General features: G+C 41.7%; 1 long non-coding RNA gene across 1 annotated transcript; it reads left to right on the forward strand.

The window, feature by feature from the left end:
* Nucleotides 1-6,231: 6,231 nt before the first annotated feature.
* LOC127569817 (uncharacterized) lies at nucleotides 6,232-19,799 on the forward strand. Its single transcript, XR_007956248.1, has 4 exons — nucleotides 6,232-6,270; nucleotides 10,950-11,016; nucleotides 17,959-18,082; nucleotides 18,659-19,799. It is a non-coding gene; the product is annotated as an uncharacterized LOC127569817 (long non-coding RNA).
* Nucleotides 19,800-21,977: the final 2,178 nt, after the last annotated feature.

A 21,977-nucleotide genomic window follows, 5' to 3' on the forward strand; every position in this document is an offset into this window, starting at 1 on the left:
TATGAAGCTTTACTAGTGTATATGTTGGCCATTTGAACTCCCGACACTTGATCCCTTTTCTTCTGTGATCTAGGAAACAAACCAACTTTAATCAATGAGAATTGCTTCTCCATGGAATATGATCAAGGCATTTAAACTAATCTGTGCATTGGCAACTACGATAACAGAGGCAGAAATAACAGGAATGATGTCAGCAAATCTATTATTGTTTGAAATAATTATTTATCTGCTGTAAATATTTCTCTGAAGCATGAGTAATTTTCATAGATCATCAGATTATTGAAACAGCAACATTTAGTTTGCTTTATTCAGTTCAAAGAAATGTTTTCATGCTATTTTGATGCACAAGTTATTGGAGAACTGCATTATTCAGTCACATTCTTTTAGCCTACTTTGGTTGCTTCTTGTCTGATTGGGGTTACCAGGTTTTATCTGCACCAATAATATATTGCAGTCCTGATTGAATTCAATTAAGTAAGCTTAACATTTTAAGTCCAATAAGAAGAGAAAGATTACATTTATATGGCGAATTTCACAACCCCAGGACATCTCAAAAAGCACTTTAAGCCAATGAGGGATTTTTAACATATTAATATGTGTAGACCATTTAGCCCCTCAAGTCTGCCAGTCATTCAATGGAATTATAATTCAACTACAACATGTAACTATCTATACATCTCAATCTTAATTCCTTTAGTTTAATTGTTCTAGAATCTGTTGACATCTGCAGAATTTTCCAAACTTCTTTCACTTTCTTACTAGTATTTGTTAATCTTACTCCTGAAAAGCAAATCTTTAAGTTTCAGAAAATTCAATCAGTTAGTTCCACGGTTGTTTAGCATCTTCTACTGTCCCTAAAGATCCATATCCTCTCCTATCATTTTTTCATCTCATACAGTATATTTATGAAAGAAAGGTTTTGCTGTGTGCTTTGATAGCCTCTGAAAATACTTTATCATATTCTTTCTGCTGATTATTACTTCCTTTCCATTTTTGTTACTTTGATGACTCTTTCCAATCTCTCACTTGACAACATGAAGCACAGTTTGACGGTTTCATCAACATTGGTGGGTATGGAAGAGAAACAGAACATCCAATCAGTGTGCAATCTGGCAGTTGTAATGACCTCAGTCTGACATTGGATATTGTACAGAAAAGTCAATGTATATCAAATGATTTTGGTCTCCTGACAAAGCTGACAGGCCAGCTCCTGACTTGGAATGATAGAGAGAGTTATACTGTGGGCACAATTGATGTCGTTATGAGGCATAAAAAACTTTTATTTAAAGTAGAAGGTGACACATAAATCAATTTCTGGCCTTATGCTTATCAATCATATATGCATTTCTACTTTTAGCCTGCACTTGTTTGGTCACATTTTACAAATTGCTTTATTAATGCTTTCATTAATCAATTAATTTGTAAGAGTACTTTCTCAATTGCACATAAATGGAACTTATGCTGATGTTCACAAGTAATTTTGAAATATATCTTAATAGTTCTTTTGCATATATTAATGAAAAATATGAATAAATACATAATCAAATATATTTTACATTAAAAGCTGATCCAAGACAGCTTGATATTCTTACTAATGTACTACAATGTGATATAATTATGAATGGGAGAGTGGCAAAGTAACAGTCTTATTAATAACCCATTTGCTTTTCTGAAACTTACAGTATGTCAAATTCTGTCTTCACACAATCTTCTTTTCCCAGTTTGGTGAACATAATTTCATTTAAAACAAAACATAAGAAATTAATTACCTCTGGAAAGAGGAGATAAATCAATTTTTCCACCATGTGCATTTTGCAGCAATGCATATGTATTGATGGTTTGTTTTTCATACAGTGGAGACAATAATTAAAGCAACGGTGTTTAAAAATCAATTAATATATTTTGCAAGCAAACCAAAGGAAATGGAAATATTGTATCACAAAGAACATTTTTTCTGAAGTTAATCCAGTGCAGTACCTAAATCCTCAACAAAAATGTTCTATTATGGGTAGACAGTTTCTTACAGTTAATTTCTGAAACAATCTCTATTTAAAAGGTAAAAAATACACGATAAAGCAATTGCATGATACTTCTTGGAACAGCTTAGATCAACTAAGACTTCCCTCCCCATAGAACTCAACATGCAGGTCCTGGATGTACACCAAATGGACCTCATCATTACTAGTGCTGCTTCAACTTTACCAGGACTGAAAGCATTACACGACCTTACTGGTCAATGCGCCTACGAAATTATCAGTAATTGAAATAAAGACTGAGCTAAATGTGGTGTTGAGTTTTGCCTAAATTAAGAACATTAATCTGAGGTTCTCATTTTTGAATCTTATTGCAATGTACTGCCAACCCTGTTCCAGGGTGGCTGTACCTTGTTGTGGAAGGGCAGTTTGCATCTCCTAATTATCCTCAAAAGTTGGTGCTGGTGGGAATTCTTACTTCTAGCAGTTTCAGTCATGCTGGATTTGTCTCAGGAGGAGACAAAATAGACTCCCCAGTCCTCCAGAATGGGGATTAGATGCAGGGCTAATACACACCATCATAAAACCAAAATATGGTACGGAAACAATGGCAGAGAAGTTGACCACCACTGTATGTGATGGCCTTCAGAAGTCAGTGGTGAAAGCTGAAAGGAAGCCACCAGCATGATGACTGAAATGCTCAACATTGGTTTTTGACTCAAGTGAGTCATGTACAAAACAGGAAAGCTATCTCAGTAGAGATGAGATGCTACAGCATATCCATCTTGGTTGTCAATTAGAGTAAATGGATAGGATCATGAGGGTTAACAAAAACACTGGGAAAATGTTGCTGTATTCTCGTGAGGACGATGAAAAGCTCTATGGGGGTGCTGCAATCTTTTTGAAGAAGGAAATGGAGCAGTTTTTGCTTGAATGGAAGCCTGTCAACAGCAAACTTAGGAGAGGCAGTATGAAAGGGAACATGGCAACTCCACACTTTATAGATTTTGAGAAGGCTTTTGCCAGCATTCATGGGACCAACTTAGAGGACATCCTGTGGGCATATGGAATCATTTTCTGTACAGTTAGCATCATAAAAAGCTTCTGCTCCTTTTTTATATGCAGTGTTGATCACAGTAAGCCCAGATGTGGTCAAAATAGGAGTGTTAGATGTGTGCATATTGTCTCCGCATGCTCTTGCCCCACTGAGCTCGTATCCTCGTACCTGGACACTATTCTGTTCCCCCTGGTCCAAACCCTTCCCACCTACGTCTATGACACATCATACGCTCTCCAACTCTTCCATAGCTTTAAGTTCTCCAGCACACTCAACCTCATCTTCACCATGGACGTCCAGTCCCTATATACCTCCTTTCCCCATCATGACAGCCTTACTGCCCTCTGCTTCTTTCTTGACCAGAGACAAAACCAGTCCCCTTCCACTAACACTCTCCTCCGCCTGGCTGAACTTGTCCTCACCCTAAACAACTTCACTTTCGATTCCTCTCACTTTCTACAGACCAAGGGCATCACCATGGGCACTCGCATGGGCCCCAGCTATGCCTGCCTCTTCATCAGCTATGTTGAACAGTCTCCATTCCAAGCCTACTCCGGCCCCATTCCTCAACTCTTTCTCCACTATATCGGCGACTGCATCGGTGCCACCTCTTGTACCCTTGTAGAACTTGACAGTTTCATAAATTTCACTACAAATTTTCACCCTGCTCTCTAATTCACTTGGACTGTCTCTGACACCTCTCTGTCCTTCCTCGATCTTTCATCTCCATCTCGGGAGATTCCTCATCCACCAACATCTTCTACAAACCCACTGACGCCCATAGCTACCTTGATTACAGCTCCTCCCACCCTGTCTTTTGCAAGGACGTGATCCCTTTTTCTCAATTTCTCCACCTCCGTCACATCTGCTCCCATGATGAGGCTTTCTGCTCCATGACATTCGAGATGTCCAACTTCTTTACTCACTGTGGCTTCCCCCCTACTGTGGTACAGAGAGCTCGCACCCACATCTCTACCATTTCCCGCACCTCTGCTCTCACCCTCACCCCTCTGAGATCCAACAGGAATATGGTCCCCCTTGTCCTCACATTTCATCCCAACAGCCTATGTATTGAACACATTATTCTTCGCCACTTCTGCCTTCTCCAACAGGACCCCACCACCAAGCATATCTTCCCCTCTCCCCACCCCTTTCTGCCTTTCGCAGGGACCGCTCTCTCCCTAATTCACTCCTCCCTCCCCACACATCGTGGTCCCACTCCGGGGACTTTCCACTGCCCCCGCTAAAGGTGAAACACCTGCCCCTACACTGCCTCCATCACCTCCATCCAGAAACCAAAACAGTCCTTTCAGGTGAGCCAGCGATTTACCTGCGCCTCCCTTAATATCATCTACTGCATTTGGTGCTCCAAGTGTAGCCTCCTCTACGATGGTGAGACCACACACAGACTAGGTGACTGTTTCGCAGAACATCTGTGCTCCATCTGTAACCAAAATCTGCATCTTCTTGTTGCCAGTCACTTCAACTCCAGCTCCCACTCCATCACTGATATGTCAGTCCTTAGCCTCCTCCACTGCCAAGAGAATTCCAAGTGCAAACTGGAGGAACAGCACCTCATTTTCCATCTTGGAACCTTGTAGCCTAACGGCATGAATATTGAATTCTCCCACTTTAAGTAATCCCCACAACCTACCCCTCACACTCACCCCCAACGATGCCTCTTCTTCCCTTTCCTACCCTATCTCTTTTTTCTACCCCCCTTTTTTCCTCTTTACCTTTGATCCATCCCCCTGTGGATCTGCTCTCCCCTCCTCCCGTGCACCTGCCTATCACTATATCTTACTTGCATCTACCTATCACCACCTTGTGCCCACCCCACCTCCCCACTTTTGTCTACCTATCACTGCTCTGCTTTTCCCTCCTATATATTGAGCTTCCCCTTTTACTGTCTTCAGTCCTGAAGAAGGGTCCTGACCCAAATCATTAACTGCCTGCTTTTCTCCGCAGATGCTGTCTGGCCTGTTGAGTTCCTCCAGCATTATTGTGTTTTTCGTCTAGATTCCAGCATCTGCAGTCCCCTTGTTTCTCATTTATCAGAGCTGCTCACTTTCAACATGCAGCTATAGTGCAGAATACTGGGGAATGATTAAGCATAACGTGTCCAAGCAGCTTTCATTTCGTGCGCCTGCCTCAGAAAGATCCTCCACATCTTTTCCAGATTATTTTCAGATAACAGCTTTCAAAGACTAGCTTCACTGTGGGATTTCTAGTCCTTTGGGGGTCGAGTCAGAAATATTGTATCTTAACTTTTAAAATTTTTTTTCTGAGAATATCTTTATTTTAAACATGCAGAAGAACTGTCTGGGAAGCAGGAACCAGCAATGATATTTATGGAATGCAGTACCATAGCGATTATTTTACTTAACAAGTAATCTGGCAATGTGAATTTGAATGTTAGCTGAGCAATTTAAAATTAGTTAACTAAATGTGGAGTAAAAATAGCAGTATTAGGCAGTACCATAGCGATTATTTTACTTAACAAGTAATCTGGCAATGTGAATTTGAATGTTAGCTGAGCAATTTAAAATTAGTTAACTAAATTTGGAGTAAAAAGAGCAGTATTAGGCAATATAATGACAACAAATTGGACCAGCTTAGGTGGGCATCTTGGTTGGCACAGATGCGTTGGGCCGCATAGCCTGTTTCCATGCTGTATTACTCTATGACTCTTTGACTTCTGCAAAGACCCAAATAGTTCACCAGTGTCCTTACTTGGTTGAATGTATGTATGATTCCAAAAACATACAATGTAGTTGATGGAGAAGTGGCCAAGTAACCTCCTCAGTGTGTTTAGTTGGGAGGGTGCAATTAATGGAGCCTTTTCAGAAGCAGGGAGTTGGAGTGAGATTTGGAGCAGGAGCTTTGAAAAGAGGTGAGTCTCTGTGTTTGTGAGTTTCACCTTGCAGATTCAGGAGTTGGAGCAAGATTTGGAGCAGGAGCTTTGAAAAGAGGTGAGTCTCTGTGCTTGTGTTGTGAGTTTCACCTTGCAGAGTCGAGAGTTGGAGCCAGATTTGGAGCAGGAACTTTGAAAAGAGGTGAGTCTCTGTGCTAGTGAGTTTCACCTTGCAGGAGTCTAAAAGAAGCACATTTGCAAATTGTTAGGCAGTTGATTGACTAATTAACAACAGCCAATAAAAAGAAAGTAGGGCCAAGCAGTGTGGCCATTTTGGAGTAGTCAGTGTTGGAGTGAGGCTTTGGTGAGAGGAGGTAGATGCTAAGGTAAGTGTCCGGTAAATTTTTTCTTTCTTTCTAGTGCCAAGCTAGAGTGGCTCCAGGGTCAGTGGTGTGTTCATCCTGTGAGATGTGGGAGTTCTGGGAGACCTCCAGTCTCCCTGATAACTACATCTGCACAAGGTGCATCCAGCTGCAGCTCCTTACAGACTGTGTTAGGGAACTGGAGCTGCAGCTGGATGACCTTTGGCTCCTAAGAGAGAATGAGGAGTTCATTGATAAGAGCTACAGGGAGACAGTCACTCCTAAGCTGCAGGAGGCAGGTAGCTGGGTGACTGTCAGGAGAAGGAAGGAGAATAGGTAGGTAGTACAGAGTACCCCTGTGGCTGTTCCCCTGAATAACAGGTATACCACTTTGGATACTGTTGGGAGGCATGACCTACTGGGGAAAGCTGCAGTGAATAGGTCTCTGGCACTGATCTTGGTTGTGTGGTGCAGAAGGGAAGGGGGGAGAAGAGGAGAGCGGTAGTGATAGGGGATTCCATAGTGGGGGGGGGTGCAGAAAGGAGATACTGTGGATGTGAAAGAGACTCCTGGATGGTATGTTGCCTCCTGGGTGCCAAGGTCAGGGACGTCTCAGATTGGGTCCACAGCATTCTGACAGGGGAGGGTGAAGAGCCAGAAGTCGTGGTACATATTGGTACCAATAACATAGCTAGAAAAAGAGAAGGTCCCGAAGAGGGAAAATGAGGAGCTAGGTAGGAAGCTGAAAACCAGGACCTCAAGGGTCGTAAAATTTTAAGACAAGATAGTCTATGTCTCTTGTCAACCATGCTTCCTTCACTCTACCATCCTTACCCTGCCTCAATGGGACAACCCTATCCAGAAGCCCATGCAAGTACTCCCTAAACAACCTCCACATTTCCATTGTGCACTTCCAAGAACACCTGTTCCCAATATATACTCCCAAGTTCCTGCCTAATAGCATCATAATTCCCCCTCCCCCAATTAAATACTTCCCCATCTGTCCCCATACAAAAGGGACAGATTACACCTGAACTGGAGGGGGACCAATATTCTTGTGGGCAGGTTTGCTAAGCTTTTGGGGAGAGTTTAAACTAGTTTGGCAGGGGGATGGAAACCTGGGTGATAGATCAGAGGTTAGTGCAATTAGTGTGCAAGTAGATACAGCATGTAGAAAGATTGAAGAAGGATAGGTGGTTGAAAGGGCAAAATTGCAGTCAGATGGGCTGAAGTGTCTGCTTTAATGCGTGAAGTATCAGGAACAAGGCTAATGAACTTGTAGCGTGGGTAAGTGCATGGAACTACAATGTTGTGACAGCCAATTCTCTGTAATGGCCACAAGGGCTGGAATGGCTGCTGGATATTCTGGGGTTTAGATGTTTCAAAAGGGACAGGGACACAGGTAAGAGGTGGGGGAGTGGCTCTGCTGATCAGGGACAGTATCACAGCTGTAGAAAGGGAGGACGTCCTGGAGGATTGTCTACTGAGTCAGTGTGGGTGGAAGTCAGAAACAGGAAGGGAGTGATTGCTCTATTGGGAGTATTCTACAGACCCCCAAAAGCAGCAGACACACTAAGGAGCAGATCGGGAGGCAGATTTTTGGAGAGGTGCAAAAAATAACAGGGCTGTCGTCATGGGTGATTTCAACTTCCCTAATATTGATTGGCACCTCCTTAGTGTAAAGGCGATAGATGGGACAGAGTTTGTTAGGAGTGTCCAGGAAATATTCCTGACACAGTATGTGGACAGGCCAACTAGAGGAGAGGCCATATTGGACCTGGTACTAAGCAATGAGCCTGATCAGGTTTCAGATCTCAGTGGGAGAGCATTTTGGAGATGGTGACAATAAATCCTTAACCTCTACCATAGCCTTGGAGAGGGATAGGAGCAGATGATATGGGGAAGTATTTAATTGGGGGAGGGGGAATTATGATGCTATTAGGCAGGAACTTGGGAGTATATATTGGGAACAGGTGTTCTTGGAAGTGCACAATGGAAATGTGGAGGTTGTTTAGGGAGTACTTGCATGGGCTTCTGGATAGGGTTGTCCCATTGAGGCAGGGTAAGGATGGTAGAGTGAAGGAAGCATGGTTGACAAGAGACATAGACTATCTTGTCTTAAAATTTTTAAAAAGTTTGAAATACCCCTATCCAGAATTTTTCCAGACTCAGACATGACCAAAACATGAATTAAAGAAGCCACTCCATTATTACATTTGTCACAATAGGGAGATATATCTGAATAGAAACATGATAACTTGTCTTTGGACAAGTGGATTCTATGGACCACTTTAAAGTCAAGGAGAGAATGACGTGCACATAATGAAGTATTAACTAGTTTAAAAATTGATTCCAAGTTTCCTCAGAAATTGAAATCTGCAGATCACGTTCCCAAGCGTTTTTAACTTTGTCTAAAGGGACCTTATTCGTTCCTGATAATCTACCATAAATCTTAGATATTGAAGCATCATAAAAAAAGCTTCAAATTAAAAATTACATCTAATAAGTTCCTATCAGGACTTGTAGGGAAGGTATGTACTTGAGATTGGAGAAAATCTCTAATTTGCAAATATCGGAAAAAAAGTGAGTTTTTGGCAAATTATATTTAGTTGACAATTGTTCAAACATTAAGAAATTTCCTCCAACAAACAGATCCTGAAAATGAGTAATACCCAATCTAGCCCATTCTTTAAACTGTCAGTCATAGAAGGTTTAAAGAAAAAATTAGCAAAAATGGGACTAGACAAAGAAAATCTCAATTAACCATAGTATTTTCTAAATTGTAACCAAATCCTTAGCGTTTAACTACCAAATTATCAGTTAATTTATTTATTGATAAAGGAAGTGAAGAGCTAAGCAAACAAATAATATCTTGTCAAGAGGAAGAAAGAGGCTTACCTAAGGTTTAGAAAGCAAGGATCAGAAAGGGCTCTGGAGAGTTACAAGGTGGCCAGGAGGGAACTTAAGAATGGACTTAGAGCTAGAAGGGGGCACGAGAAGTTCTTGGTGAGTAGGATTAAGGAAAACTTGTAGGACACCTTGGGGTATGTGAAGAATTGGAGAATACCTTGAGTGAGGGTAGGACTGATCAGGGATAAGAGGAAATGTGTCTGGAGTTGGAGGTGGTAGGGGAGGTCTTTAATGAATACTCTGCTTCAGTATTCACCAGTGATGGAGACATTGCTGTTTGTGAGGATGGCATACAACAGGCTGATATGCTGGAATTTCTGGAAAAAACATTAGGATAGATAAGACACCGAGGCCAGACAGGATATAACCAATGTTATGGGAAGCGAGGGAAGAGATTGCTGTGTCTTTGGCAATGACCTTTGCATCCTCATTGGCCACAGAGGTAGTGCCAGATGATTAGAGGGTGGCTAATGTTTTTCCTTTGTTCAAAAAAAGGGAGTAGGGACAACCCTGGGAATTACAGGCCAGTGAGTCTTTCTTCAGTGGTGGGCAAATTACTGGAAGATTCTTAGACAGGATTTATGGGCATTTGGAGAAGCATAGGCTGATTAGGAACAGTCAGCATGGCTTTGAGGGGCAGGTCATGCCTCACAAGCCTGATTGAATTCTTTGAGGATGTGACAAAGCACATTGATGAAGGAAGAGCAGTGGATGTGGTGTACATGAATTTTAGAAAGGTTTTTGATAGTTCCTCACGGAATGCTCATTCAGAAAGTCAGGAGATATGGGATCCAGGGAAACCTGGCTGTGTGGATTCAGAATTGGCTAGCCCATAGAATAGAGGGTGGCAGCAATAGAGGTATTCTACCTGGAGGTCGGTGACCAGTGGTGTTCTGCAGGGATCTGTTCTGGGACCGCTGCTCTTTGATTTTTATAAATGACTCGGATGAGGATGTGGAAGGATGGGTTGGTAAGTTTGCAGATAACACAAATGTTGATAGGGTTGTTACAAAGGTGTATGGTGCGTTGACCTTCATTAGTCAGGGTGTTGAGTTCAAGAGCCTCAAGGTAATGTTGCAGCTCTATAAAACTCTGGTTAGACCACACTTGGGAGTATTGTGTTCAGTTCTGGTCACCTCATTATAGGAAGGACATGGAAGCTTTAGAGAGGGTGCAGAGGAGATTTACCAGAATGCTGCCTGGAAAGGAGAGCATGTCTTATGAGGATAGGTTGAGTGAGCTAGGGCTTTTCCCTTTGGAGAGGAAGAGGATGAGGGGTGACTTGATAGAGGTGTACAAGATGATAAGAGGCATAGATCGAGTGGACCATCAGAGACTTTTTGCCCAGGGAGGAAATGGTTAACACAAGGGGACATAATTTTAAGGTGATTGGGAGAAGGTATAGGGGGATGTCAGAGGTAGGTTTTTTATACCAAGAATGGTGGGTCAACCTGACAGGTGGTGGAGGCAGATATGTTAGGGACATCTAAGAGACTCTTAGATTGCCACATGAATGATAGAGAAATGGAGGGCTATGTGGGAGGGAAGGGTTAAATAGATCTTAGAGCAGGATAAAATGTCGGCACAACATCGTGGGCTGAAGGGCCTGTACTGTGGTGTAATGTTATAAGTTCAGCCACTTTCTGCAAATTAATATCAAATAAATCTTCCTTAAATTTTATTACTCACCATACTATAATAAGGTACCTTCATGGTGTGAATTGGATGTCTTCTTGGGCAGATCCTTGGGATTGAGGATGCCTTGCTTTGATTCCAGTTTTGTATGTTCTCAGGTGATTGACGCCAATGTGGGGACAGCAGACTCTTCAGAGATGGGGCAGGAAGTGGCTTTTGGGGCAGGTGAGTGGGTAGTTTGTGACGTGGTGTGCCCCTTTTGCTACTTACACACGGTTTCTAGGAGTTCCCGATGAATTGTCTCAAGTTCTCAATAGCATCCTGAATGCTGCTTCACCACTGAATGGTCATGGGCCAGAGATTCCCTGGAGTCAGTGGGAATGTTGCATTTCTTCACAGAAGTTTTGAGCACATTCTCGAATGGTTTTTTTCTCTGACCACCTTTTTAGAGCTTGGAATAGTGTTTGTTCTGGGAATTTGGCATTGGATATGTGAGTAACATGACCTGCCTGGATGGCTGATGGGAATAGGGTCATGGATTCAGACCAATACAGCATGAATCCAAGCCCTTCGGCCCATTGAGTCCATGCTGACCCTGATGCCCACCCATCTAGTCCCAATTTCCTGTGTTGGGCCCCATATCCCTCTTACCCCCGTCCCTGCATGTACCTATCGAAGTGCTTCTTAAATGATACTATTGTACCTGCCTCATCCATTTCCTCTGGTAGCTCGTTCCATATACTCACCACCCTCTGCATGGGAAAAATTTGCCCCTCAAGTCCCTTTTAAATCTTTCACCTCTCACCCTGAGTCTATGCCCCCCAGTTTTGGACTCCCCTACCCTGAGGAAAAGACTGCTGCCATCCACCTTTTCTATGCCTCTCATAATTTTAACCATTTCTATAAGGTTGCCCCTTATTCTCCTATCTTCTGAGGAATAAAGATCTAGCCTGGCCAACCTCATCCTAATGAGGAACTCAGTGCTGGAGGTGCTGGTCTGAGAGAGGATGCTAACATTGGTTTGTTTATCCTTCCAGTGAAGTTTGAGGATTATTTGGAGATGAGATCTTTATTAGTCACATAAAGGTTAATTCATGAATCAACTTATTTCACACTGGCCTGTTAACACTCACACCAGGTAGGGTTGGATTATTATCAGAGTGGCTGACAATATCACAAAGGTGAAGTACAAAAGATAATGTTTAGAATTACACAGAGATTCTAGTTAGTCTTTGAAGAAATAACGTTTGCTTGTAAAGGCAAGGCAATGCCTTCTATAACCATTTGAAAGTGAGAGAATGTACTATGAGCCCCTACCAGGCCTTTATCATTCTTTTTGTATTTCACTGCACAAATTGCCCTCTTGTGGATTCTCTCTTGGTCATCCTTCTGCAGTGCATTGCAGAGTTTGGTGTGGCAATGGTTGCGCTGACTAGGTTTGCTATCTTCCTCCTTTATTACAGGACGACCTGTAACAACCCTCACTCTCCCAGCAGCACCCTTGGATTGACACCATGAGCCCACTGCATCTTCTGTCAGCAAAGTAATTTGTAAATTTGTAACTTGTAATGCACTGAGATTAAAAGATATAAGTGTCGAGCAAGGAACCCAATGTTCTCTTTCGAACAATTAAACTGTACCTTTAACAAACTCTCCAAGAGAGCAGGGACCTACTGATTTCAGCGACTGTTGTCTGATCACTCATCAGGCTCTAATCAAGTGCCTAATGATTTCAGATTCCAGACTTTACAAACGTACCACCAGAGACAGTGACCCACCAGCAAACTGCTACATTTGGAGGCAGGAGTTTTTTTATTGGGGGAAATCTTGGACAAAACCTGGGAGAAGAATCTAAAGGGGAGACTTAAACTTTGGACATCTGCCTGACCTTACAAATGAAATTAAAAACATTATCTTAAATGACCTCTTTCTATTAATCATCTTCCAACTCCAAGTCTCTTCAGCAGGAAGCTCCAATGCTATCATTGGACTCTGATTGGGGGGAAAAAAAAATTAAAAGTGAAACTAATGTTCTAAAAATTATACTTTTAAACAACATTTACATTGCACATCCAGATCAAAACCTGTAAAGAGTTTATTATTTAAATATCAATTAAAATCCACATACATAAATTGCCCCTTTGTTCAGGCTGTAGATAAAGTAAAGTGTGTTTTCTGATTAGCTGCCAGAAGTTCAGCTAAGTACTCTGGAAAATTCAGTGCCAGCTTTTAAAAGTTTTGTATTATGATAGAAATCTAGGTTCCATCACTTCAGAATAAAAGGTTTGTCATTACCCTAGTTACATAAATTCATTCTACTGTTGTACAAGGAGAAAAGACGAAGGGCTTTTAGATATGTAATAGTCAAACCATGTGAAGTGGTTCTCTACTACAGGCTGATGCTGATATAATAATGCTGGCACTAGCTGAAAAGTAGTTTCCTATTGTCAAACATGTGGCAGTCACATGACATTCATTAAAACCTGAGCATCCACAACTAAAGTTTGTATAATTTATCGATAAACATGCAGGTTCCAAGCACAGAATCCAATCAAAAGTGAACACTTAGGGGGGGATATTTAAAGTGTAATGAAGTAGTTGCAAATTGTTCAGCTCAGTGGCATATTTAAATTATACATATTAAGAAACAAAGGATTATTATACTTGTCAAGGTAGGTACATGCAATGTATAAAATTGTACAAAGATTAAGTAGAAATGATGACGATTCAAAAAATGTTCAGTATATTTTCACCATTTTAGCTGGGATCAACTGAGGATAGCATAACTGGAAAATTTAATATTCCAGATTGCATATTCTGCACATGGAAATGTAACAGATAAACAAAAGAAAATTATGTATTTAATATAACCTGGATGATATTTGCATAAAATACATTGATTGTGGCTATGAATATCCTGTGCTTCTGAGTTCAGAGATCTGAGGCCAAAGTTATTACAGATGAGTAATCCTCAAAATAATCAAAGGCTAATGAAATGTTGGCCACTGTATCAAGAGGACTAGAATAAGAGGGTAGAATTAATGCCTTATTACTGTTTACAGTTCTCAGCACCAGGCCTTAGGATAGATTTATTGGTCTTGGAGGAAGTACTGCAAAGATTTACATGGATTCATTCTGGTAGACATCCATCCTTGTTTAGAGCTCACCTTTCTTTGATATCACAGATATACTTCACTGAGGTATGTGAACATTAAAAACGGTTTGCTTTCCAATGTTCCCAGTATCAGACAATGACCTCTAACTTCCAGAGTACTTCTACACAATTGTGCATTTTGAACATCTCCAGTATTTGACCAAGCTATCTTTCTGGACTATCCACATTTTCTTGGGAGGCATTTAGCCCAGACTTTCCTCAAAATTTTGATATTGATATAATTTGTATATTATTAAAACCAAATTATTTTGTTCAAATTTCCTAATAGCTTATGCAATATGTAAATTGTAGTGCCATCTGAAACATTACCCACATACTACATGAAGAATGTACAGTAGGGCCATGGATGGAAGGGGTGCAAGGTTGTGCAAATCTCAGTTTTATATTAAATCTTAGCCACTTCATTTTCACTGTAGTTCAGGTTCTGCTGTCCTAACCTTTCTAGTGGGTGTGATGTAGACCAAATGACAAAATGTGAACTCCACTATTTTAAAATGCTACTCCAAAGATACAATTTGGGAGAGTTAGCCCAGGGAACAAAAGAAGAATTTAAAGATTAAAATGATGTTCCAAAGTTTTGTCTGAGTACATGTCGTCTTTTGTGAATACAAAGAAGAGGAGATATATTTGTTATTCCCTCAACAATGTAACAACTGCAATACTGTGGACCAACACAGAAATTTGTACTTTGTATGGTCAGTGTGTGCAGGTAGTTTTCACATAGTGACTCTCACTGAACAAGTGAGCAGAAACACAGTGCTGGCAGGGACAACAGACCTGAGTTTCTGGCAGACACTAACTTCTCCAGGCTCTGCTCAGTTGGACATGGAGACTGTAGCCCATAGGTCATCGATGAAAAGCAGAGCTATCTGAGCAGTAGCAAACAATGTGCATTGCACTTAGAGACCTTCCAGTCCCGCTCTGAGTACCCAGGGAATGAATTGAATGGGCAGCACTGTGTAGCTCCAAATGAGTGTATGCATGACTTGACTGCAATCATGCAGAGTTGAATCTTAGATGACAACTTTCATAGCTTGGTCCTGGTAGTGCCTCTACATTCTAACTACAAAGTGCTCTCCAGTGGTGACAGTTGGCTGGGCCAAGAAGGTGCAAGTTAATAAGTATGGTCTCTACTCACACCATTTCTATTTCTCATCCATTGCACAACTTTCCTACCACCCCACAATCATCTATGGACTGCCTAATCTTTCACTGACTGAGTCTGCATCCAGACAGATGCAAGCGGAACAGTTCTTGTTCATGATTTTGCAAATTCCAAAACCCTGCATACAGATTTACAACTAGGAATTCCACTCCATTTGTGCTGTTACTAAAGAGGAGACAAAATGGAGGAATGGAAGCTGAGCTAATCTTCTCAGCAATGCCTCACACCCACATGCACGAGCATATAGAAGTGGACGTGTACACACCTACTCTTGTCCAAGGGGTGAAGCAGGCAGAAGCGTGTATCAGCCAATGAATGTACATGTGCCAAAGCACTATATTATTCCATGTTGCTTTTGTATTGAAGTACAATCAGAGCAATGATGATGCGCAAATCATCTCTGAAATGGAGCAAAAAATAGTGCTGGAAAAACTCAGCAGGTCCAGAATCCTCCATGGAGACCAAGGGATGATTGACATTTCATCTTGAGACTCTGCATCAGGACTGAGAGTGTAGAGGGAAGGTTGAGACAGGGGACAGTAGGTGATGGATGGAACCAGATGAGGGGGGATGATGGACAGATGGAGCTGGGTAGGAGAGGGGGAGTGTTGAGACGGAGGCTGATAGGTGGTGGGTGGAAACATAAGGGGGAAAATGGAATCAGGTGGGGGAGATGGGAAAGATGAACCAAGGGAGAAGAAACCCAGGTAGATAATTATGTGGGTAATGGACAGATGGAACCAGATGGTGGAGGGTGATGGGTTTAGGTAAAGAGGGGTGGGTGGAGGTAGGGATGAAAAAGGTGAACAAAGTGAGAGGGACCCTGGGTGGAAGTGGGAAAGGAACACAGGGAGTGGGTTACCTGAAACTGGAAAATTCAGCATTCATATCATTGAGCTGTAGGCTACCCAGCAGAATCTCAGGTGCTGACTACTCAACTTTCTCCCTGGCATCCATCCAACTCTTTCTCTGCTACATTGATGACTGCATTGGTGTTGCTTCCAGCACTCATGCAGAACTCATCAATGTTATCACCTTTGCCATCAGCTTCCACCCTGCCCTCAAATTCACCTGGACTATTTTTGACACTTTTCTCCCTGGTCTTAATCTCTCTATCTACATATCTGGAGACAAACTATCCACTGATATCTACTGTAAACCTACAGACTCCAACAGTTATCTTGCCCACACCTCCTCCACCCTGTCTCCTGTAAGGACATCATCCATTTATCTCAGTTTCTGTCTCCACCACATCTGTTCTCATTATAAGGCTTTCCACTCCAGGACATACGAAATGTCCTCCTTCAGGAAATGTCGCTTTCCCCTCTTCTGTAGTTGATGGTGCCCTCACATGCACTTCATTTCCCATACATTTGTTCTCACCCCCCCCCCCTTCCCAGGAAAAAAAATGGGTTTCCCTCCCTTGTTCACCTTTTCCATCCCTTTCCTCCCTTACCTAGACTCATCATCCTTCCCAATTGGTTCCATATGACCATCACCCACATATCTATCCACATGGGTTCCTTCTCCCCTTGATTTACTTTTCCCATCCCTTCCCCCACCTGGTACCATCTGCCCGTCATCCCTCCTTTACCTGGTTCCACCTATCATGTACCAGTCTCTACCTTCCCCCTCCTCTCCCACACCTGGCTCCACCCATTCCCTTTTCCTTTCTTATGTTTCTGCTTGTCACCTACCAGCCTCTCTCAACACTCCCCCTCCCCCATCCAGTTGCATCTGTCTATCATCACCCCCCATCTGGCTCCATCTATCACCTACTGACCCCTGTTTCAACCCTCCCTCTCACTTCTATACACTAGTTATCTTCCTCCAGTCCAAGTCCTGATGCAGGGTCTCAACCTGAAACATCAACCATCACTTTGCCTCCATTGATGCTGCTCAACCTACTGAGTTCCTTCCAGCAGTTTATTTTTTGCTGCAGATTCCAGCATTTGCAATCACTTGTCTCCATCTCTGAAATGGATGACGGTTACCTTGTCTGCTTGAAAATCATTATTCATCAGCAGTATTAAAGGACAGTAATTTCAGAGTGGTAGGAGTCTTGAAGATGCAGAGAATTATTAAAAAGTGTGTTAACAAAGGGCTTGTGCTCCATAATGGCGCACCTCTACCAACATGATTTGCAAAGGATTCCATCTCACAATGTACAGCACATTTACAGTCATCAATGCTGTGCTAATGTTCTTTCCTACTGTCTTTTATAATGCATTCTATTTAAGGCAGTCCATAATGATACTATTACTTGATGCTGGAAAGCAAACTTAAAGTCCCTGGAGATTAAAGCTATCATCTTCAGCTGTGGCTCATGATCACTTTGTAATATTCCAGGAAACCAATGAAGTGCATACAAGCAAGATGTATGCATCTGTCAGAATTGCCACTAAACACGCCACAGGCACCTGAGCCATGCTTCAGGTACTTGGAGCGGCCTGATGAGAGCTTTCAGGTTCCAGGTGTGATGCTGCCTGCTGCATTCTGGGGGAAAAAAAAGAGCTAATGTCATGGAGGCTGTGAAAGAGGAAAGTCTCCAAATGGAGCAAGAAAAGCTTTAAAAACAAAGGGAGTGAGAGAATTCTTTGTTGCAGCAGGTAAAGTGTGTGCAGGTCTCGCATTCAATTTTTCCTACACTGCAATTTGCTGTCCTTGTCTTCCATGAATCTTATCACATATACCATTGCCCGTTAACTTTCTTTGCAAGATACAAATTTGTCATAATCACCACCAATGAAAGCTTCTTCCAAACCTTGGTAAGCAAACCTTTCACAAAATCAAATGAAACGTAACCTTTATCTAAATGATACCTCAGTAGGTGGCCAGCTGCCGAACATCAGGAACCTCTTCAGAATGTGGGATTTCTGGAACCACATGTGGATCTCTGCTCCAAAGTGCAATCTGACAACACCACAGGAGATGGCTTGCTACAGGTCTAGGTAAATTGCATGCTGAAAAACAACATTATCTGAGCTATAGTTGCTGTTGCCGGATACTAAATCACTAACAACACTGAAGAACGTCAAGTTAATAGTGCTGTCCCTTTTCCCACCAGCCCCTAGCCCCCTATCACCCATCTTTGTCTCCCTCCCCCTTCTGGTTCCATTCACCCACTACACACACACTTTACCCACAAGCTTTCCCCCAACCCGCAACCCCCTTCATCTGGTTCTGGTTCCACTTGCCATTCACCTCTTTCCCCCTAATGGTTCCCATTTTCACCTCTCTTAATGCTCACAGCCTTTGTTCCTGCTTATCACCCTCCATCAGCTCTCTCCCTCCTCCCTCCTTCCTCCTCACTCCATCTGCCTCCATCTATCATCTGCCTGCCTCTGTCCTCTAACTCAACCCCTCCCCCTCCTAGTTCAACCTGCCTGTCATCCTTAACCCCTCCTCAGTCCACCAACTACCTCGGGCTCCTCTCTCCCCTCCCCTTCTCTATATTGGCTATCTCCACTCTCTGTCCTGATGCAGAGTTTTGACCCGAAGCATTGACAATTCCTCTCCCCCCACAGATGCTGCTCGACCTGCTGAGCTCCCCCAGCAGATTGTTTGTTGTCCATGAAGCCTTGCCAAGTTGTTATCTGTAACTGTTCTCCAAGCCCATCAACTCGACTAGAACCTTTCAAGTTGCTTCCAACCTCCTGCTGCTACTTGGCCCTGTTAGACAACTATTGCAGCAGTCTAAGCAAATGTGGAAATGGCTTGATTGCTCTTAGTCTCTGGAAGGGGGGTGGAATTGCATTCTCATCTTGGACATGGTAATGTACATCTAATCAGGACTCCTGGCATCTACAAAGTGCGGTTGATATTTTATAAATTTAAGAGTTGGATGTAAAATATCTCAAGTTCATTTATAATTCATTTTATTTACAATAAGCTTTGTGCACCAACTTCAAAACAGAAAATAAGATAGTCCAGTGTAACATGATGTAACATGACCATTTTGCATACTTAGAAATTTAGCTCTCTAATATTGCATCCACTGTGACCGTTATTCGCTTCAGTGGCAGACTGCAATATACAATATCAATGCTGTCAAAGTGTTTGTGTTTCACCAAGCAGATGATTCTCCCCATGGTTTCTCTGAACATTGTACAACAAAAACAACATTTGGAAAAAAGTACTGTAAAAGCTTAATGGTCATTCTTGAATGCTCTTTTCTAATTGGTTGACCTGTGAACAAATTTACCAGCTGAAAATATATTTTAGTCAAAATAGAATTTTGTTTGATCTTCATTCTGCAAATCCTTCATCCAGATGATTAGGGTCACCATTCTCTGGATTTATTCCATTTGAATGCCTATGCTTGCAGTGTTAGTTTACCTATTGAAACCTGAATTGGGACGAACCAGGCGACTTCTCATCTAAAAATACTTGCTACAGGAAAGCAATTATTTGCCTACCTCCTTAAACATACACATCCTGTGCTTGAGGTACCACAATTTTCCAAGGGGCGGAAACAATCAATGAACTAAAAGAGATGTTTAAAAAAAAAAGTGGTTAATAGGAAAAATTATTAAAAGGTGAATGACAATGTATAATTTATGTGTGAGCAATTGACATGTTAAACATTGGTAGAGGAGTTCTTTTCTGAGTTAGCCCTCCTGATGCACAAACTGGGAGATGTGTCACAGATCATAGGCAACATATGTGATCTCTTGACATATGTCAACTTGGAAAATTACCCGATTTATTCATAATTATGCTGAATTCTGTTCCATAAAACAATTTTATTCCACTTTGAGCTTTACATTTGAGGTTTGTTTTTGTTTTTGATTGGAATAAACTACAAGAACAGTTTCAACGCCTCTGTGGACAGATGTATGTCTATCCTGGTAATGAACCCTGCTGGCCAGGCAAGCTGTCACTTCTTGCTCAGTGCTGAGTTCACATATTTCAATCACTCCAATTTGCCACAATACCTCTGTGAAAAGGAGGTAAAAATCCTGTAAGATTCTGAGCTTAATACTTTCCATTGACTTGCTTGGTAAGTACATGGCACTGACCATAAGAAAATCGCTCTTGTGAACAATGACTTAATAGTTGAGGGATTTGAATCCCTTTCAGGATTTTTGAGGCACGACTTTATGGGTACATGGATATTGTGAAATGAAAAAGGACTAATTAACAATCTTTGTTGTGTGTGGTCCTTTAGGGAATCCTAAATCTGATAGAATTTTTCAATGAGATGGAGAGCAAAATGGTAGAATCGAAAACTACAGTCCTTAATCTCAACTAGAAAAATCATGAGGATATGAAGCACAACTTGACATGATAGATCGGGAAACTTTACTAAGATGGGTTAATTGCAGATAGGCAATGCATAATACTTAAAGAATGTAGGAATGAATTATAACAGTTATTTATTCTGTCTGGAACAAAAATAATTTGGGAAAGAAGGCTCAATCATGGCTTACAAAGGAAAGGGCAAGGTGAGATCCAAAGAGGTGACATGTAAAACTGCCAGCAACAGTGGCAGGCCTGACGATTGGGAACAGTTCAGAGTTCAACAAAGGAGAACAAAATGATTGTTTCGGAGGGGGAAGATGGAGTATAAGCGTAAGCTTTCAGGGAATTTAAAAGCTGATTGTAAAAGGTTCTGTAAATATGTGAAGAGAAAAAAGTTGGTGAAGACGAAATAAATGTTGCCTATGGTCGGAAATGAGGGAAACCATCGTGAACAAAGAAATAACGGAATAACGCAACACATTTTTGTTTTGTATTTTTATTCCAAAATAAACTTTATTCATAATAAAAGACAAACTATATACAATAATAAAACAGTGCAAGCCTTTACATTCTTGTACAGATCAATCACATATTTTTGTTTTGTCTTACAAAGGAGGACACAAATAACCTCCCAGAGATGTTAGGGTCAGTCTTTGAATGCTTGAGCCTTCATGTGTGTTGCCCCTTAAAGTGGTCATGGTAGGATTTGGTATCTCTGAAAACTCTCTCTAGATATGGTCTTGGGTGAACTTCAGTGCATCCTGCTCTGAGCTCCTTGGCCCTCCTATCCCAAGCACTCCAAACCTCCCTGTTACTTTCTATGCCGAGTTTGAAACTTCCATTCAAATAATGTTGCCCAGGTGTATGATCATTGAAGCACCTATAAAATATTTTGCTCAGTGGTTAATTTCCATATTAAATACTCTTCATTAGCTTTAGCACACTCTGTAGATTTTGAGAAGTGCTTGAGCACTGTGCAATCATTTGTAGAGCTACCTCATGATGTGTGCCAATGTCAGCAGAGTGGCCCTTTAAATGGTGTCCAGATGAATCACACAGCGTGTGACTGTTCAACAACAGCAATTTTCTGGAGCTGTAGTTTATGTCGGGAGGGTTTGCATGATATCTCGCGTTATTCAGTGGTCTGACACTGGAAAAGCTTCAGAAGCACGTGTAGATAGCGAATGGTTGTGCCAGATCTAATTTTATTTTAAACTCTCAGAAATTCAAGGCAGATATTCATGATAAAGATGAAGTTTTAAATGAAATAAATTGCAGTTCTGCTGAAAGGCCATCATCCATAAATATAAACTCTGGTTTCTCCTTTCGCAGCAGCTGCCTGATCTGTTTAGTGTTTCTTGCAATTTCATTCAAGTTTTCCAGCATATGATACTCTAGTTTGGCTTTAAATGAATTGTTATTGTTTTGTATGATTTCATTAGTGATTTAATACATGCAGTTCTGGATGGGTGAGGGAGAATTCCCATTGTCCACCGTTCACCCAAGAACAGCAAATGTTATCTCCTCAGGATACCTGCACCTTTCTTTTCTCAGCTTCTCATCTGTGGTGATTTCAACCTCCACCTCAATTCAGCACGCTCT

The sequence above is a fragment of the Pristis pectinata genome, chromosome 4 (assembly GCF_009764475.1).
Source record: "Pristis pectinata isolate sPriPec2 chromosome 4, sPriPec2.1.pri, whole genome shotgun sequence".
Classification (NCBI taxonomy): Eukaryota; Metazoa; Chordata; class Chondrichthyes; order Rhinopristiformes; family Pristidae; genus Pristis; species Pristis pectinata.